Source organism: Centroberyx affinis, unplaced genomic scaffold (genome assembly GCF_046629955.1).
Source record: "Centroberyx affinis isolate AG114_WGS23_722 - 3 ecotype Tasmania unplaced genomic scaffold, CSIRO-AGI_Caff_v1 ptg000898l_1, whole genome shotgun sequence".
Classification (NCBI taxonomy): Eukaryota; Metazoa; Chordata; class Actinopteri; order Beryciformes; family Berycidae; genus Centroberyx; species Centroberyx affinis.
In genome coordinates this window covers 587,501-602,980 of record NW_027279484.1, presented here as the reverse complement: position 1 = coordinate 602,980, position 15,480 = coordinate 587,501, and the positions used below count along the sequence as shown (strand labels likewise).

The 15,480-nt window shown below is 42.5% G+C and overlaps 1 pseudogene; it reads right to left on the bottom strand.

Annotated features, from left to right (window-relative positions):
* The window catches only part of LOC139645745 (type II inositol 3,4-bisphosphate 4-phosphatase-like), a 113,108-nt pseudogene that overhangs the window by 57,093 nt on the left and 40,535 nt on the right, over positions 1-15,480 (bottom strand).

The following is a 15,480-nucleotide window of genomic DNA, read 5'->3' as shown; positions in this document are numbered from 1 at the left end:
TTTAATGACATCAGTCAATCTATATCCATTCTGCTTTAAGCCCTAAGCAGAAGTGGGAAAGAGGAGAGTTGGAAATACATGAGGAGCACTTGATCTACAGTATCTCATCTTGTAAGTGATATCTCCACTCAAAGACTCACTGGGTAGCAAATATATGTACAGTATACTGCAAGAAATACAAATATTTGAATATTTAAAGCCATATATTTTTCCCCCCTAGGTATGGACTTAAAATTGCATTACTGAGGATGATATTAAATGGCAAGGCAGACAGGATATTATGCATGACCTCACCTTCTCCGGTGCTCATATTGGAGATGGAGTAAGAGGAAAGATTGCATTGCTCTCCGTTACACCGCCCCAGCAGGGTGCTTGAATGATGGAACGCCACAATTTCATCCCAGAGAGAAAAAAAAGGGGTGACAGAAAAAACCCCAATCCAAACAGAAACCTCTGAGACATTATTTTATACCCCTCCTCTCTTCCCCCCTTCCTCCCTCCATTTTGTCCTCATTATCATCCTCTCATCACTTAGACAAGGACTTGGCATGAGTTGTGCCCCTAGCACGCCTCAGCCCCACGTCTGGCCAGATTTATTAAATCTCTCTCCTCCATCTTTGGCTCCTAACACCACATCTCCATTTCCCATTTCTTCTCCTTATATATGCGATTTTGCAAAGAGATGAGATATAGAAAGAACCTACTGAATGATTGACCCAGTCTAATAGGTCTTACCATAGCTCTATTACCTTGCTGAATATGGATGTTAGGTTAAAGGCTCTACACCGTGCTTCGGGTTATCCCCAATGTTTGTGCTAGGTTTATTGGAGATCTGATTACTCATGCCAGGTAATTAAGGCAGGTTGTCAAAGGAATTTTTCCATTATTTTCATTTCTCTCAGACTTGTATTTTGATGCTGTGGTGCAGCACTGGCCGAGTTAGTTATTTTCATATTCTGCCCATGAGCCCTATTGCCTGGGGGATCTCTGAGATTATGCAGAAGAACAGTGCGGAAAAGCATTTTCCGTAGTGATGGGGGGAAAAATGTGGAGGCCATATGTGCATTTATTTCAGCCCAATTGAGTGCTGTTTCTCTCTGTTTCTCTATGTCTGTATACACGTGTGTGCTTGTGTATGTGTGTTAGTATTAGTATATACTGTATGTGCAGCAACTGCACTATACAGTGTGTGTGTGTCTGTGTGTATGGATGTGTGGGTGCACGTGTGTGTCGGTATACGCCGACGTGTGTGTGTGTGCATGCATGCATGGTCATGTGAGTGTAAACCCATTCCGGCTGCATTAAAAGCATTTTATTGGATAATTCCTCACATGCACACACACACACACACACACACACACACACAGGAAGTTTGGGCTCATTTCCAGAAGAGTCCTCCCCATGTGCAAACTACAGATAAACGTTTCCCCACCAGCCATACACTCAACTGACATGGCCTAAAGAGTCCTTTAGTCTCCCCTAAACAGTACTCTACATGTGTTTCCCTGTTCACTGCTACACAGATAAAGAGAAGCAGCCATAAATAAAGGCGTTTATTTGTTCTGTAATTATCCCGCTTATTTCATTATTTCTAACTACATATTTGTTAGCTCCTCTGGTTTAAATTGAGCCGCTAATGACTACACAGAGAAAAGTAACAACATATGTGTGAGTGTGCAACTGTCACTAGGGAGGGAAGGAGGAGGACTCCATGGAATAGTGCAATTAGTGAGACTGTTTTAAGATTTGGTATGCGCACACAGACGCACACACACCCATACTCACAAAAAGTTGATGTCTTAACATGGGTCTGGCATTGCTGTGCCATGTTATGATGAGGAGGAGACTCTTATTTTAGAATTTCCCAGGCATGTCAGACACTTCCCTGCCAGACGTGAACACATAAACACACACACACATCTGTAGTATTTAACTGGATGAGATAGTTGATCTTTAGGCTTTTGGGTCAGGCCAAGATAACGTCAGTCACAGGGGATACAGTGTAAGGAAGAGTTGGATAAGTGTGGCAGCTGCGACGGGGCTTTAGTGAGGGCTGTGGGGTGGGAAACTGGTATTATCATGATAGCTGGCTAAGCTATTACTGGTGGGACAAAATAGAGAAGCCCTATCCAATGGGAATGGAGGAATAAGCCGTGAAGTCAGGCAGCAGAGGCACTGGTCTGTGATAATGTAGCCTCACCATGTTAAATCTCTGATGCACACACACGCCACAACACACACACACACACACACACACACACACACACACACACACACACACACACACACCCACACACCCATACAAATTCATATCAAAATCAAATCTCAAACTGTACTGTAGAACTGGGTCACAGAGTGCCTCTCCTACTGAGTGTATAAAGTTTTAGAGATAACAAGAACAGCAGAGAAAACTACAGTGAGAGAGCAAGAGTGAAACTGAGAGGGTGAGAGCATGAGCAGGAGGGACAAAAGGACAGCGACAACAACTGGGAAGAAATAATAATAGGAAATTTGTTGTATGGGAAAGTGACTCACTAACTCACAATCTTGTGCGCACACATATGCTTGTGTGTGTGTGCATTATGTTCTTTACATGCAGCTGCATATACTTCTGTCCTTCTTTGTGTATGTACATGTGTGCATTTCTCCATTATTCGTGTCCCATTTAGACAGCAGTGTTTGCTGCTGTGGTGGGGTGAAGGAAGCTCACCTTTCTTTTTGGAGATAATAATCTTTTCTCCCCTGTGTATACATAACATGCATTATTGAGAGACCTCTGCAGCGCTGGCTTCTCTGCAGCTACTGTAGCACTCTGTTTGTGTTGCCAGTCCCAGGTCCCCATTTAAACCAAGCTCGTTTTAGAATCTGCATGTCTGCATAACAAGCCAAACTCTAGAATGAAGGAAAACAGGTACAACTCTAAGTTTATTCAGTGAAAAATAGCTACAGCGCTTGAGGAGAGGCAGGATAAAAACCTGCAAATGCATGCAAATGGCTTCCTCACTTGAGTTTGAAACCAAAATGCAACAAAATCCAGAACAAATGACATTTTATGAATAAACCAAAGGTAAACAACTAAACTCTTTAAATCACTTCTTACATCGTTATGAATGATTATAACAGTTAAACTCAAACTCTGAGATCTTTAATCAGCATGGCACTACAGCATATATGGCAAGACATTTATGTTTGGAACAAACACACAATTCAGACCATGACTATGATTGTGCAGTAGCTATTGTATTGTAAGCCATCACTTCTGACTAGATGCAGCTATGTGATGCAGAGCCTGAGAGGGCTGAGATATGGAAGCCCTCCGAACATAGCTCATACATTCTCTGTGAGTAATTGCCACAGAGGAATCAGGCTCGGCATCCATGTCCATATAGCACACAACCAGGAGGAGATTTACTACAAGGTCTAAGCAGGTAACTGGGCAAAGGCAGCAAGGCTGTCACCATTCATATATTGCAACGGTATATTAAGTGTTGAGAGGGGGTTAAAGTGATTGCATACATCAAGACCTTTATTGTTAAAGTGGCTGGGGTCAGCACATAACAGTAGAGGCCTACGGTTAAGTGGTCTATGTCTAATGCACGTACATCACAGAGAATGCACAGACACACAGGGTTTTTCATTGGCTTTTCAATTGTTTGGTGAAATTCAAGGACTCAAAATTGGCATGTTTTGGGGTAAGACATGAGATTGCTCAAAATTAGACATCACAGAGGCGTCATTTTTTTACTCATGATCTTGTCAAGACTAGAACTCATGGTGAAATCCCTCATTTTAAAACTGTTGCTATATCAACACAAATCTCCATCAGAGGGTTTTCCTCAGCATGTGAAATGTTGATCCTAAGATGGAGATGGAGAGAGGCAGGGGATGATAAACACACAGTACTTTCAAGGCCATTCCAAAACGTTTAAAGTGATGTACCTTGGGTTGTGTAGCTTCCTGGCCATGATATAACCCCAAAATCTGCGATTCTCTGTTATCTGTTGCTCCGGGGCTCTGTGAGAGACCATTGGAGAATTTATTTTTTCTCTCCATTCACTGCCGAAGCTACAAGTATAAAACTGAAATTCTTCTGATAGGATTTCGGTGTTACACTAACTGAAAGGTTTAATAAACATAAAGACAGCGCTTCACTTACACGTGAGCGACAATACTAGAATCGGCTTTGTTCGCGTTCGTTTATGTGCTAAAAGTGTGATTTTCAGACCTGTTTCGCCATGTAATGGAAGTGAATGGAGAGGGGGAAAAAAGGAATTCTCCAATCGTCTCTACCTGAGCCCCAGAGCAACAGATAAGAGAGAATCGCCGATTTTGGGGTTATATCATGGCCAGGAAGCTGCACAACCCAGGGTACTACCAAAGTTCAACATCACTTTAAAATTTTATTTTTCTCAATTCCACAAACTACCAAGGATTTCCAAGGCCCATGGGAACCCTGGACACAGACACAGGCACAGACACACACACTTATAAAACAATGGTCATGATGCTGCTGCTGTGCTACAACCAAGTTACAACCAGCAGTCTGGCTGTATGGCTGTTACATTAAAAATGTCTGGGTTCTCAGAGGCATAGCCCCAGGTAGCAGAAGATTGAGGACACATTCAACCAGGCAGGCATGTACACACACACACACATACACACATACATACACATACACACACACACACACACACACACACACACACACACACACACACACACACACACACACACACACACACACACACACACACACACCCAGCTGCATACATTAACACTTACATAACTTCTGTATCATACCAGCAATCTAAAACCGATTGTCATAAATAATCTTTTCTGCCAGATCACACAGTGAACTTACTGTGCCCACCTGACTGTTTGTTTTGTTTTAAATGCTACTGGCCACAGTATACTTAAGGCCCCGTATGGCACAATTAATCATTTAAGCTCAGCCATGCAATCTCAACAAATGTCCCTATTCATAACTTAAGCGTATTTAACTTCTGTTCAGGCTGTTTTCTCCATCAGCAAATGCAAGCTTTCTTTTCTTTTTAACACAGGCCGCAATCAAGTCCCTCTAACCTTGATTAAATGTGCCAGCTATAGTTATGAATTAAGCATATTTCCATCTTAACTAACAACTTAACAGCTAAACTGCATCCTTTAAATAAGAAGTTCAACGTGTATTTTTGAAGGTAGGTTTCAAAATTATCCTCAGCCCTCTAGCAAACTTACTTTGTGTGCTGACCAGACAAATCATCAAGCATTCCCTTTAAATCGGATGTCTGCTCTTTGATTAACAAAGGTACAGACTTCAAAGAAACAAACCCCAACCCTCCAACTTTCCTTTCTTCCTCTTTGGTGGTGTTGCGAGTGAGTTCGTGTTTGTGTCTTATATAGGCATGTCAATGTGTGTGTGTTTGTACTATATGTGTTTGTATGCCAGTGAGTATGTGTATGTGAATGTGTTTCTGAGCGTGTCACAGTTGCAGGATTGTAAGAGTTTCTCATCATCACTTCAATGGCTTCTGGTGCCCTCAAAAGAGACAGATCTTCACAAGAGCTGAGCCCTTGTATCAGCCACTCCCACTCATTCAACACGACACTGTCAGAAACCTTCAAAAAAGTGACCCAAATCAAACTGGTCGTGCCTCACAGGAAACAAAAACAATCCGTGACAAACATCCTAACCAGCCAGACATGAAAGTGAGCGTGAGACCTAAGAGGGAGAAAGAGAGGAGCTGAAAGACAGAGAAAATGCATGAGAATAGAGAATGAGCTTTGAGGTGGACAGCCTTCTCACAAGAAAGTGCACCTCAGGCGTGTGAACTTTACTGAAGGGCCAAGGTAAAAGCAGCAGTCACATACACACACGGGTGCTGGCCAAATACCAATTTCCACCATACATTTGCTCAGCACCAATGTAAATCCAGAGCTTATGAAGAGAACTTGGTCAAACTCATATTGGTTTTAAGATTCACTGAGGAGAATCAATCCTTACCTCGCGGAATAAAATAGCCTCACTTTCCCTCTGCTGAGCGAAGTCAACTCAAATGAACTTACTTTCTGCATCCACTGACTGAGTGGAGATTGGTACACTGTAGGGCTGGGTGATATGGACCAAAAATCATATCTCTGTATTTTTAGGCTGAATGGCGATACACGATATATATCTCGGTATTTTCTACAAAGTGGGCTAAATGTTCAGTTGTAAGTAGGGCTGGGCGATATGGACATAATCAAATATCACAATATTTTTGACCAAATACCTCAATATCGATATTGCGACAATATTGTAGAGATGACTACTGGTGCTTTCACAAAATATTTACACAATGAGATTTTTGATAAATAATCATCAGTAATGTGGATATAATGACTGAGTGGGTAAAGGCAAATAATTGAACAGTCTGGTAAGTTCAGAAAATTACATCACTTTACTGTAATGCAGCCTTTAAAACCAGGAAAAGACAACACTTATGCCATATCACGATATTACGATATCCAAAATCTAAGACGATATCTTGTCTCATATCATGATATCGATATAATATCGATATATTGCCCAGCCCTAGTACACTGTAGTAAAATGAAGCATCTGTTCCTTAACAAGCAGAATGAATTACACTCCTGTTCAAGTCAGCACTGTGGCATCCGAGCTGCTTGGCCAGCAGAACTAATCTGAACTGTGAATCATCGGCTCATCCACAGGTCAAACAGCCCAGAGTGAATCATACATGCTCATGTAAAGCTGCTCATCTTTGAAATCTTTTCTCACTGGATGAACTAACAACCAAACAGCATATCGGATCAAGACAGTTCCCTCTGTGTGTCTGCATGTGTTATGTATGCATCACTGATTGTACGGTGTAATAGGCTCTAACTCCAACACAACACCAGTAAGGATTCTCCCGGCCATACTACTGTGTGTGTGTGTGTGTGTGTGTGCACGTGTGTGCATTTGTATAGATTAGATTTTAGATACAGCAGCTGTCCCTGGCACCACACCACCATACACCACGTACTGTACAGGTTCACTGCCTTGAAAACTACTTTAAAGGATTAAACCACCTTCAGATAGTATTACACTGTTATATATCATCAATCTGTAATGTTCTGTAATGTTGTTTTGTGATCAAGTGTTGTAATTTACTTTTTTGTTGTACCCACTTTCCTCCAACCTGCCTCATCTACTTCTACTTCAGTTAATGAATTCCTACATTTCCCAGAATTCCTTTCAACAACCCCCAGAGAACAGGGCTGAAGTTGTTGTTGCATATAGGTGGAGTAACAGTAATTATTGACTATTGAGGCTACTGTTGGTGGAGAAATTGGTATCTCTTCCTCTTCTACAATGGATTTCTTCCTGTACGATTTTCGAATGTCGGTGCAAAATGGTGAGTCGAGAAAGAAGCCCTTACTCTTTGGTTCTGAGGGGCTGACAACAAAACGTTCATGACGTACAAGATGTTCAACGTTGATTAGATAGTTAAAGATGTTCTGCTATTAAGCTCCATTGTAGGTGCAATTAGGGCTGGGCGTTATGGACCAAAAATCATATCTCGGTATTTTTAGGCTGAATGACGATACACAATATATATCTCGGTATTTTCTACGAAGTGGGCTACATGTTCAGTTGTAAGTAGGGCTGGGCGATATGGACAAAATCAAATATCACAATATTTTTGACCAAATACCTCAATATCGATATTGACAAAATTGTAGGGATGACTATTGGTTTGCTTTCACAAAATATTTACACAATGAGATTTTTGATAAATAATCATCAGTAATGTGGATATAATGACTAAGTGGGTAAAGGCAAATAATAGAACAGCTAGAACAGTCTGGTAAGTTCAGAAAATGACATCACTTTACTGTAATGCAGCCTTTAAAACCAGGAAAAGACAACACTTATGCCATATCACGATATTACGATATCCAAAATATAAGACGATATCTAGTCTCATATCACGATATCGATATAATATTGATATATCGCCCAGCCCTAGGTGCAATGCAAACATCTTGTCATCTACGTCTGGACACTTGTCCTTGGGAACAAGAAAAATACACGACCAAACAACAAAATGGGCCCAGAAATGTAAGGTACATCGTCAATAACTGTTGTTTTTGGCTGGACCGCAACAGCGGGGCCAGCCCTACAAACGTGAATGTCTGTCACTGACTGACTGACTGAGTGAGTGAGTGAGTGAGTGAGTGACTGAGTGACTGAGTGACTGAGTGATCAAGTTACACCATTGGTCGGCCGTGGCACGTGGCACATCATAGTATCACAGAGCCAGAAATTTAAGTTTCGTTTTCTCCGCCGTCTAGTTTCTCCGCTGAGATCAGGAGCCCGTTTCTCCCACACAGTAAGCAGGCTGACCAATATCATGCATGTAAGCTGAAGCTAAAGTAGAATCTATACAATTATATCATATCACCGTTTATGTCGATGCATATGCGCGAGCTCAGTCCACCTGAAATCCTCTGTTCTGTCGGGGGAGAGAGACACAGACAAGCATGGAGGTTTCATCACGCCGAGGGCTTATTGCCGACCTTCCCGAAGTTTCCCGGGGCCACGGTTCCGGCCAGTGCCGCTAGCTGGGCGCCGATTTGTTCCCGATGATCCGGCCGAGATTTCGGCCGGGGTCCCGACGACGATGTGCCCCCGGTGTCCGGCGAACAGCGTTTTCGGCACCGACGGGTAACAGAGCACCTGGCGCTTGGATCGAGAAGATCAATGCGGGCCGTGGGCGCGGTGGAGACAACAGTGGTGGAGAGAGAGACGGGACCCGCTGGAACGATCAGTATGGATGTATGGAGTATTATTCTGTATTAGCAGTCTACAGCCAGGGGTTAAAGTGGGCCGGAACGATCCGGAACGGCGTTCCGGCACCTTCGATTAATAAGTAAATAAATCTGATTGGCAGTTTCATACATAATAATGACAAGCGAGTTCACAGGGCTGCCAACTCTCACGCATTGACCGAGAGACTCGCGTAATTGACATTTTTCACACGCTCTCACACCACAAGTCCATTTTCTCACGCAGTGAAAAACAAATTCATAACTGATAACGTTGTGATGTGAAAAAAGGAAACTGACAGCAGGACAGACGAGACAGAGCAGCACAGTGCAGCAGAGAGTTATTCAGACCATCTGAATAGCGAGAAATATACACAAATTATTATATTATATTATTATATATATTATATTATTATTATATAATTATTATATTGTAATTTATTCCCATGCATGCTGCTCAGAGTAATCTCAGTCAGCGGCTCTTCTGCGTCTCTCCCTCTCCTCTCGCGCTGTGCACACCAGGCAGGAGTGAGAGTGAGTTGCTATGGTTACGGGGACGCTTTGTGTCTGTCGCTGTGAAACTTTCTCATGATTCCCAATAATAGGTTTTTTAGGTTAGTATGCCTATGCAAGAATATCATGAATGTAAGCACCTCAATGCTGAAATCTAGTAATATAACATAATCTTTACATTTTTGGTTAACATTATACAGGGTTGCTGTTTCTTGACTTAATCCAAGAGGTTAGGTGGTGTAGAAATGCAGGAAATTTGTTTTAAATTACTATTTTTTTCTGACCCCCCCCACCAATTATGTATCTACCCCCCGTAGAAATGCAGGAAATTTGTTTTAAATTACTATTTTTTTCTGACCCCCCCCCACCAATTATGTATCTCCCCCCCGTAGAAATGCAGGAAATTTGTTTTAAATTACTATTTTTTTCGGAACCCCCCCCCTCCGAAACCGGGTTCCCCCACCTGCCAAATCCCACTTTAACCCCTGTCAACAGCGGAGTTAGTTACACCATTGGTCGGCCGTGGCACGTGGCACACTCAACACGGTCCAGCCATATACTAGGTTTTGACCTAGTCTTGTTTTGTTTGTTTTCCTTTAATATAATATCTATATTTAATAGAGTACCTCACCATGATGGCAATCCCTCACTGAAAGTGACAGACTGGTTTTATGGCTAGAGAGGAGTAAGATGATAATTTGTGTGCAACATAGTTATTTGGTGCACAATGTTTGTTCTTAATGTTGAACACACAGACAAGCACATGCACACATACATGCACACACACACACACACACACAACGCAGAGAGGGGGACTGCATAATCTCTGTTCTCATTGCGGCTCACACAGTCAATCATACCAGATAAAATTATACCCAGAGACCTGGGATCACCTGCAGGAAATGAGAAAGCATAACAGAAGAAAGTAGAAGAAGAAAAAAAAAAAGAGGGGGCGGCCAAAGGGGCATATCACAGACACAAGTATGAACGGGAAGGAAAAAGGAAATGCAGTCTGACAATACTAAAAGGCGAGACAGGCAGATAATTTCATTGCAACAGTTTACCGGGGGTTGGTTCATCCTGACCATGGAACAGTATTTGATGGATAAATAGCACATATGGCATTGTACATATTTAATTATATTCTGACTGCAGGCCTACAAAAGCAAGTCTGTATGGGATTGAATGATCAAGTTCGTTTCAAAAGCTTAGCCACAGACCACATAGGAAATATAGACCTAAGCAATGCAAGTGCACACTCACAAACATGGGTATGCATGCATACACACACACTCAGTTTGAAGGAAGGCGTTTGTGTTCCAACAGGTGGAATCTGGTTCCTGGTCCCCATGATAACCCTTCTGACCCGGCACTATGCTCCATGTAGCTTATATAATATCAGGGCCGCCGTGTGTGATTCCCGTGCTCAGGTACAAATTCTCCCTGTAGGCCCCCTCCCCCTAGACTGACCCTGATCACATCCTCAGTCCCGACTTCCCACATAACAGTCAATGGTCATAATGCACATGCAGAACACTTATAATGACAACACCACAGGCGCAAGCTTTCCTCTCTCTAGCGCGGTAAGCCCAAGCTTTGAAACAATTAGCACACACACATTATCAGCTAATGCATTCACGACTCATTCACGACTTGGTACCGTTCTCAGCCAATCTTCTCACAAGAGGAACATTAAGCTTTACCGCTGTGCGTAAAATTACCAAACTTATCACCAAAGAGACGGCAGCAAATACTGTACGTTAGTATATTTCATAACATTCATATTGAGCAGGTCACACCATGACTGACATTCCTAGGCAGTCAAAACAATCCAGTAAAAATAATAATGCACTCCTACCTCATGCCTTGTTTGTGTCCTATGGATGGTGCATGCTGAAAGTGACAAATGCCCAACTTTCCTTGTGACAAAATCACTGATTATGTCCTTAAAGTCCTGTTTCTGAGCAAGTCGGTGCTCTAATTTGGCAATGAACTCCCTGGCACTAAAATCCTCATGTTCCTTTTTTTCCTATTCTCTGTTGGCACTTGACTTTTGATGATTTTAGGCCATCTTGGCACATTAGTTACGAGCTTGCAAACTAAAGACAGTGGGCACGGCAACGCTCTTGACCTTGATACAGCATGCTTAGCAGACCAAACCAAAACAAATTGGGTGAAAAATGAATAGCTGACTTATTACCCTGTGATGGAAAATCAGAAAATGTTTAATTATCCTGGTTCCACATGTGTCGCAAATAATATCTAAATCTTCCAGTAAGATAGATTTTTGATCAAATATATAAGTTAATGGACCAATAGTGGGCCCTCCTGGGTTCACCTTGGCCCAGGGCCTGGGACAACATGCCCTGTCCCCGATATCCCACTTCACTTCTCCTCTTCCTTCCCCTACATTCCCTACATTCAAGCATAACTTGTTCTATATTTCTTTCTTTCTTGACACACACACACACACACACACACACACACACACACACACAGGTGTTTCTGTTCACTCTCTTCATTTAACCACCTCCCAAACAACACACTTATTCCCGCCCTCATTTTATTTCCCTCCAAAAACAACACTCACACACGCTAAGGTAACATCTCTGAAACAAACAACCCTGGCAGCTAGCATTCCTAAAACTGTGGGTAAGGTTTCTCTCTCTCACATCTCATCTGTTTAAGTTTCTGAGAGTAACAAATTGACATTTGAGTTGGACTGTCACTTATCTTTGGACTCCAAATCTTGAATTCCTTTTAGTCTGGATGAATTAGAAAGAGTAATGAACAGAATATGAGAGAAACCTGCACTTACCTTAGATTCAGGGTCAGTTGCTGGTCTTTAGCCTTCAGCAGATCGCCTACTGAGAATGTAGCACTACCCAGGAAACTGCTCTGTAGAGCCAAACAAAGAGAAACGATAATAGCCTGTTAACATGCAGCAAGTTATTTCAGTGGCAAGTTAACAGTTCAAAAAACAAAAGAAAGAATAAACAAAGATGGAACATTGATAGGATATTATTGCCTGTTTCCTACACCTGTTTCATACAGGTGTAGGAAACAGGCAAGGTAGTGCTCTCCGACAGGCAATGCTTCAGAAATCATTGTGAGCCTGTGTGCTAAACAAACAAAAAACCAAAAAAAAAACCATTCTCTATTCTCTTCTATTGTGTGTGATCGCGTTGACACAAGGCATAGGGACATAGGATGCACTTTCTGTCTCTCTTTCACCCTCTTTCTGACTGTTCTGACAACATCTGGTTGCTGCAGGCGTGATGTGAACACGGGGTGTCAGCATCGAAGAACTGGGTCATGGCGAGTGAGGTAGGGAACAGGCCCATCAATAACGAAGAGAGATGAGCCACACTCACAAAACACACACACACACACACTCACAGGCATGCCCAAACGCATGCATACCTCCCCCGCCCCCCCCCATATACATACACATACACTAACACACACATACACACACACACACACACACACACAAACACACACACACACACACACACACACACACACACACACAAGTCCTCCACCTGCAGCTTGCAGCATCAACACGCTAGCCTTTGCTGCAGGAGGGAGGGCTACGACTGTGCCAAGGACATGGGCTACTACTGAACAAAGCTAAAACACAGAGTATGTAATTAACAACACAAACTATGTAATTAACGATGAGTAAGAAGGTCCCTCTACACATTTCATCGTGTTGGTAAAAAAAGGATCTTAGTTTGTTTAAGGAACTGCAGCCTGTTCACACAATCTTTAGTGTGCAACGTGTTACTGAGATGCAATAATTTCTAGCCCTTTCATGTGCCCAACCCTTTTTTTTGCGTGGGCTTTCAGAATAGTGCTGCTGATGGCTCTTAAAACTGTGAAATGACAATTTGTGTCTTGCCCCTTCTTATCCCTTAGATATCTGTCAAAGGCTTTATCTTTCAAAACATCCCTGTGAAGATGAAAATAGGATTGTTTCCATGTCCGTAGTGAATGCACATTAGTTATCAGTTAGTGTGAGCCGATGCTAGAAGTCTTCTACACGCGCAGTCTAATACACCATGGATTCTAATATTCTAGTTTTTAGAGAACATAGTGCAGATATAGTCATCATGTGACATGCTGTATATGCATGAGACAGGACAAGCGACAGGGTCACACAGCTGGGGTCATGTGACAACTTTTAGGTCAGACGTGAAATGATAAATATGGGTAAGTGAGCATGACAGATCAGAGCAATGCTGATTCACACAACTGTTGCATTCCATATTACAATGGCATGGTTGTGGAGAATCACTGACCGGATAGAGTTTTAGCTTAATGAGATAAGATACTGACGCTGGTTGAAAATATTTTGCATTAGCCTTCTGTCTTAGAAATAAAGTGTTCTTTCCCTTCCTTTCCTCTTCATTGTTTGGCTATTTGGCCACACTTTTGCTTCTAATCTTGCTTCCTCTCTCATTCTATCATGGCCCTGCTCTTTCTTTCTCTTTCTTTCTCTCTCTCTCAGCAGTCTCCTGTATCAGATAAAAAAAGGGCATCCTGTCTACTGACCTTTTCTCTCAATCATTTCCTCCCCAAGCCTTTTCCTGCTGCCCCATATGAATCCCCATATGCTTACGGCAAAACGCTGCCCAAAACACACTCTCTTGCCTTCTCCCACTCACACACAGGCGCACACAGACACACACGCATGCGTTCACACACAGAAAGAAAAAGAGGAAGAGACCAAGATATTGAGAGCCAGTCAGCAGTGCTACATGAAAGAAACACAGCATACTATTGAAAGGAAGCTGAAAGTCTCTTGAAGCAGCTTGAGGTCGATCAGTTTTAAAGAGAAAGACATCCCAAGCATCATATTCTGTTGCGTGGATATGCAGCATGTATGCATGCGGTTATGTGTGCATGTCCTCATGAATTAAATAGACCCAAGGTCCCGAATGGGCACCAATTTATATGCTTGAAGTCACTTTCTTCAACATTGACATATCATGGCCAATCCCCACATGCCCCGGTAGCTCAGAGCAGAAGGCACAGAGGGCCATTACACACCATGCAGGACCATTATATCCCTATGTAGCCATTACTTGCACACCAATACAGAACGTCTGGTAAATGGTCTTAGAAATCCATTCCTTAGCATCTTTTTATGGCCCCTCACGACGAAGGCTTTAAAAGTAATGAAGCTCTAGAGACCGACTTCTTACGCAAGATCAAAGTGGCTGCACCGTAGAAAATGAGAGAAAGATGGGAGCAAGAAGAGGAGTGGAGTGAGAAAAGGAGACAAATGATGCTCTTCCAGGATCATGGAGGATTGATTATGATGGTCGCGCTCTGTTCCCTCTCGCACGCTCTGGCTCCCTCTTTTTTCTATCCATCTTTCTCTTGCTCTCGCTCATTCCCTTGTCTGTTCCGTCTGCCTGTACCTTGGTTGAGAGCTAAAACAGAAACTTTTGATCTATGCTCTATTTCACTAGCTTTTAAAAAGGTGACAGCTGCTCACAGGCGACACGCAAATACGCACACATAAGCATGCACATAAGCGCTCTCACACAATCACACGCACACACAACTGATCAATTATAGAGAAAAAATGAAAAAAACATGTGAACTCTGCACTTTTGCGAAAGCATATGAAGCTGACGAACTCAAGCAGTTGTCTATGGAGGTTTGAAGGCCACAGTGTCTGCTCATCACTTGGCAGAGGTAAATGGTCCATCTCAGGCTGTAGATCTATTGATTTTGTCCATGCCCTAGGTGACAGAGTGACATACACACATAGACACACACTAACTCTCTCTCTTTCTCTCTCCCCTTATATCTCTCTCTCTCTCACTCAAACACACACACAGATTGCAGAGAACACCTGGAGGAGAGGACACTCATTCACATGCTACACTGACAAATGGCATTTTATATAAATGGCAGCGGTGACATTTCTGGCACTCCCTGTATAGTATGCTTGTGGCAAACATTTATGAATATAAACAGATTTATGCCAGCGAGGTCAGTAGTGTCTACATGAATACGCTGCTCTTGCACTACAAATAAGGCTTTACAAATTGGCCTAATTAAGTCATGAAAGATGTCATGAGATGCCATTTATACATACATGCAAAACTGCAAATGCATGCACTCACACACACATACACA